This window comes from Gossypium arboreum, chromosome 3 (genome assembly GCF_025698485.1).
Source record: "Gossypium arboreum isolate Shixiya-1 chromosome 3, ASM2569848v2, whole genome shotgun sequence".
In the NCBI taxonomy this organism is placed as follows: Eukaryota; Viridiplantae; Streptophyta; class Magnoliopsida; order Malvales; family Malvaceae; genus Gossypium; species Gossypium arboreum.
Window position 1 is genome coordinate 119,733,735 of NC_069072.1, and position 6,111 is coordinate 119,739,845.

Below are 6,111 nucleotides of genomic sequence, written 5' to 3' on the forward strand. Positions count from 1 at the left end.
TTAGGAACGCTCAATTTTTATTACTTTAGCCATTTATTTTTCTTGCAATTTAATTTAATTTAATTATTATTATTATTTATTAATTTACTTTTTCTTTCTCTTGGCAAGTTTTTATAGTTTATGATTAGAAGAAACCCGTCGAGACCATTACTTTTTTACGAAGAAATTGATCGTACAGGTAGTAGAAATCAAAGAGAAATAAGGCAGAGCTTACGATACACAGAGAACGAACAAGAAGACGATACTCAACCCCCAATCGAAGAGATGGCTGAAAAACAAGGCAATCAGCTACCTCCTGCAATTGCGGCTAATCAAAATCCTGCTCCACGCACTATGTATGATTATGCTAAACCTTCTTTAACAGGAACTGAGTCTAGCATAGTTAGACCGGCTGTAGCTGCAAATACTTTTGAACTGAAACCTAACATAATTCAAATGATACAGCAGTTTGTTCAGTTTGATGGTTATTTCTTTTTTCATTGAGGAACAAAGTTAAACAGTGGTTAAACTCGTTACCACGAGGGTCAATTACTACTTGGGAACAAATGACCGAAAATTTTTTACTGAAATACTTTCCACCGACTAAAACGGCTAAATTACGTAATGATATCTCTTCTTTTGTGCAGATGGATTTAGAAACACTTTATGATGCATGGGAGAGATACAAGGACTTACTGAGAAGGTGCCCTCACCATGGGTTACCGCTTTGGCTTCAAGTATAAACATTCCACAATGGTCTAAATCCCTCGACTCGGCAAATGGTTGACGCAGATGCTAGCGGAACCATCAACAATAAAACACTGGAAGATGCCTATGAGTTTATAAAAGAGATGTCACTAAATAACTATCAGTGGCAAGTTATGAGGACAAATTCAACGAAAACAGACGGCGTTTATAATGTCGACTCAGTTACTATGCTATCAAATCAGGTAGAACTTCTCAATAAAAAGATTGATAGTTTTCTTAGTTGTACGCAGGTACATCCAGTAATGAGGTGTGACTTAAGCAGAGGAGGTGTGCATACAGAATATCAATCCTTCAATCCCACAACCGAAGAGGAACAAGTCAACTACATGGATAACAATAACTTTATATCTCAAAATAATCCATACAGTAATACTTATAATGCAAGTTGGAGGAACCACCCAAATTTCTCCTGGGATAGTCAATGGAATCAAAAGCCATAAAATCTTCAACAGCTACCTTATCAACAAGAGAAGAAATTGAACCTTGAGGAGATGCTCTCAAAATTCATATCAGTGTCAGAAACCCGTTTCTAAAATACCTAGGTAGCACTTAAAAATCAACAAGCATCGATCCAAAGACTCGAAACTCAGATAAGCCAGCTTTCCAAACTAATCTCGGAAAGACCATTAGGAAATTTATTTAGTAATACCAAATCAAGAGAGCATGTCAAAGCAGTTACACTAAGGAGAGGGAAAGTGTTAGCAGAATCTGAAAAGAAGTTAGCACAAGAAGCTGTGGAAAGTGAAAGGAGGGAAGAAAAACCCGAAAATAGTGACAAATCAGTGCCAGAGGAATATACACCACCTGTTCCATACTCAGCAAAATTAAAAAAAGATCGCATTGATGCACAATTCGGTAAGTTTCTTGAACTTTTTAAGCAATTACATATCAACTTACCTTTTTTTGAAACCATCTCGTAGATGCCTACCTACGCAAAATTTTTGAAGGAGCTTCTAAAAAATAAAAGGAAGTTCGAGGACTTATCTATAGTAGAACTCAATGAGGAGTGCTCCGCCATACTCCAAAACAAGCTGCCAACCAAACTAAAAGATCTAGGAAGTTTTACTATCCCTTGCTTAATTGGTAATCTGAATGTTGAAAAAGCACTAGCTAATTTAGGCGCTAGTATTAATTTGATGCCATATAAAATGTTCAAACAACTTGGTCTTGGGGAACCTAAACCTACTAGGATGAGTATTCAATTAGCCGATAGATCTATTAAATATCCTAGGAGTATTATAGAAGATGTACTAGTAAAAGTAGATAAATTTATATTCCCTGTTGATTTTGTTGTACTTGACATGGATGAAGATGTGGAAGTACCCTTAATTTTAGGGCGCCCATTCCTAGCCACTGCTAGAGCTGTGATTGATGTGGGTGAAGGTAAATTGGTATTTAGAGTAGGTGACGAGGAGATGATCTTTAAAATTTATGATGCTATGAGATTCTCTAGGGAACAGGATGATTCATATTATTTTATTGACTCTATTGATCATATTACTCAAGACTCCTTTCAGGAAATTGTACAAGAGGAGATGACAGAATCGTATCCAGCTCAAGACAAGGAGACAAGTGAGGAACCTAATGACCATTCGTCAAGACAAGTAGAATATGAGGGTATTAAGATAAACGATGAACTTAAGCAAAAACCCTATATTGAGGAGCCTCCCAAACTGGAACTTAAACAATTACCAAACCATTTAGAATATGCATTCCTTGGAAATAATTCTACATTACTAGTTATTATTGCTTCTAATTTGCAACCCAAGGAGAAAGAGGAATTAATCCAAGTATTAAAAGAACATAAGAAGGCCATAGCATGGAAAATTTTTGACATTAAAGGAATCAACCCCTATTTTTGCACCCACAAAATTTTGATGGAAGATGAATACAAATCGTGTGTGCAAGCTCAAAGACGTCTGAACCCCAACATGAAGGAAGAAAAGCCGAGGTAATTAAACTTCTAGATGCTGGAATTATTTATCCTATTTCTGATAGTTCTTGGGTAAGTCCAGTGCAGGTTGTCCCTAAAAAAGGAGGCATGACGGTTGTGACCAACGAGAAGAATGAATTAATCCCAACAAGAATAGTTACAGGGTGGAGAGTTTGCATAGACTACAGGAAACTGAATGATGCCACAAGAAAAGATCACTTCTCCTTGCTATTCATTGACCAAATGTTAGAAAGATTATCCGGACACATGTATTACTGCTTTCTAGATGGACTATCTGGTTACTTCCAAATCCCAATAGCTCCTGAAGATTAGGAAAAGACGGCATTCACATACCCATATGGTACGTTCACTTATCGTAGAATGCCTTTTGGATTATGTAATGCTTCTGCTACTTTTCAGCGTTGTATGGTAGCCATATTTGACGAACTCGTGGAAGATATCATGGAAGTCTTCATGGATGATTTTTTGATATTCGGTAACTCTTTCCATCTCTGCCTTAAAAATTTAAAATGAGTTTTAATAAGATGTGCGGAAACAAACCTTGTGCTTAACAGGGAGAAATGTCACTTCATGGTTCAAGAAGGTATTGTATTAGGGCATAAAATTTCTAGTAAAAGGATTAAGGTAGATAAATATAAAATAGAAACAATCAAAAAATTACCACCTCTTAGTTCAGTTAAGGCTATTAGAAGCTTTTTAGGACATGTTGGTTTTTATAGAAGATTTATTAAGGATTTTTCTAAAATAGCTAAGCCTTTGACTAAATTGCTAGAAAAATATATACCTTTTAACTTCGATCAGGAATGTTTAGAAGCATTTAATACTTTAAAGGATAAATTAATTAATGCTCCAATCATAATTGCACCTGATTGGAACTTGCCATTTGAACTAATGTGTGATACGAGTGATTTTGTAGTAGGTGCAGTATTGGGACAGCGAAGAGACAAGCATTTTCAACCTATCTATTACTCCAGCAAAACCTTAACGGCTGAACAAGAAAACTATACTACTACGGAAAAAAAGTTGCTAGCTGTGGTTTTTGCATTTGATAAATTTCGATCATATCTCATATTGTCTAAAGTTTTTGTTTACACCGACCATTCCGCCCTTCGCTACCTTTTAACTAAAATCGATGCAAAACCTCGACTCATTCGATAGATTCTCCTATTGCAGGAATTCGACTTGGAAATTCAGGACAAGAAAGAAGCTGAAAATCTCGCGGCTGATCATCTGTCCAAGCTCGAGAAATCCAATACCAAAGAACTAGATGACGTGGAAATAAATAATTTGTTCCCTGAAGAACAATTTTTTACTATATCTAACTCCGAAGTACCTTGGTTTGCAGACATCGCAAATTTTTTTAGCTACTAAGATTATCCCAAAAGGGTTAACACACCAGCAAAAGAAGCAATTCTTTAATGATGTGAAAAACTACTTTTGGGACGATCCATTTCTGTTTCACAGATGTGCAAATCAAGTCATCAGAAGATGCGTTACAAGATCAAAAATAGCAAAAATATTGGAACACTGCCACGCAGGGCCAACCGGAGAACACTATGGTGGAATTAAGACCGCACACAAAATACTTGAATCAGGTTTTTATTGGCCTTCGTTATTCAAAGACGCTATTAGGTATGTTACTTTATGTGACAAATGCCAACGAACAGGTAACATATCTAAACGTGATGAAATGCCTCAAAACTATATGTTTTCTTATGAAATATTTGACGTTTGGGGTATCGATTTCATGGGCCCATTCCCCAGTTCATTCAGAAATAAATACATTTTAGTAGCAGTTGACTACATGTCCAAATGGGTAGAAGCCCAAGCTCTACCTAATAATAATGCTAGAGTGGTAGTACGTTTCCTTAAAAAACTCTTCTTAAGATTCAGAACACCTAGAGCAATTATCAGTGACAGGGGCACTCATTTTTGTAATACCCAATTTGAAAAAACCCTTAAGAAATACAGAGTTCATCATAGAACAGCCACCCCATACCATCCTCAAACTAATGGACAAGTTGAAGTAGCAAACCGAGAACTCAAGCGGATCCTTGAAAAATAGTAGAATCAAACAGAAAAGACTGGGCAACAAAAGTAGACGATGCCTTATGGGCTTACAGAACTGCTTTTAAGACTCCTATAGGGACATCACCTTATAGACTTGTTTATGGAAAAAGTTGTCATCTACCATTCGAACTACAGCATAAAGCTTTTTGGGCTATTAAATTTCTAAACCTTGATCCCGAACTTGCAGGAAAAAAATAGGTTGATGTAGTTGAACGAGCTAGATGAATGGCGAGCCAATGCATACGAAAATTCACGCCTATATAAGGAAGCAACAAAGCGGCGCCATGACATTCGTTTAAAGTAACAGAATTAATTTGAAGTTGGAGATCCCGTTTTACTATACAACTCAAGACTCAAATTGTTTCTCGGGAAACTCAAATCACGATGGTCAGGACCCTTCATAATTCAAGCTATTCGTCCATATGGCACAATAGAGGTAAGTCACCCATCATACGGTACTTTCAAAGTAAATGGACACTGTTTCAATCTTTATAATGATGATAATTTTAAAGTCGATGGAGAGGAGCTACGACTCCACAAACCACCCTGAATATACCAACAAGGTAACAGTCGATCTTAGACTATAAACAAGCTCTTCTCGGGAGGCAACCTGAGTACTAAGAATTTTAAATTATTTTAAATTCAAGTTTTAAACATTTAGGTCACTAATAGGGTATTTGAAGCACAGGTTCCCAACTCCACACGGCCGATCACACTGCCGTGCTTAAGGCCGTGTGACCAACACAGATGGAAACACGACTGTGCGATACGGCCGTGCGAAAACAGGGTAAAATATTTCCCCAAAACACGGGATGCGATAAATCTCCACGGCCATGCGACATGGCCGTGGGTGAACTTGATAGGTGAACACGGGCGTGGGAATGGAAAAACACGGGCATACCAGGGGTAAGGCTCTATTCTATTTCTTCGACAAGGGCAAGAGACACGCCCGTGCCATTAAGCCATGGACAATAATACACGGGCGTGGTACCCTAACACACGGGCGTGGGAGAAGCGAACAAAGCTAGGCACGACCATGCGATATGGCCGTGTGCCACACACGCCCAAGACACACGGGCGTGGGATAGTAGCCGGGCACGACCTCATTCAAAAAATTTGAAAAACACGAGCTCACCTTTAGAGTACACGGGCGTGGCCGTGTGGCCCTCCCCTATATAAGCAAACCACTGTTCATCTTCTTCCCCCTTTCAAAACCCTAGCCGAAATCTCCCCTTCTCCACTCCCTGATCCCTATTTCCAGCCACCACTACCCTCTCGTCCAATTCATGCGGCGGCTTCATATGCTGACATCTCTGAATGCTTCACCCTATTCGAGCAGT

The 6,111-nt window shown here is 38.2% G+C and overlaps 1 non-coding gene across 1 annotated transcript; it reads right to left on the minus strand.

Annotated features, from left to right (window-relative positions):
• Nucleotides 1-593: 593 nt before the first annotated feature.
• LOC128291037 (small nucleolar RNA R71) lies at nt 594-700 on the minus strand. The gene has a single exon (XR_008280814.1). It is a non-coding gene; the product is annotated as a small nucleolar RNA R71 (small nucleolar RNA).
• Between the last annotated feature and the right edge of the window lie 5,411 nt (nt 701-6,111).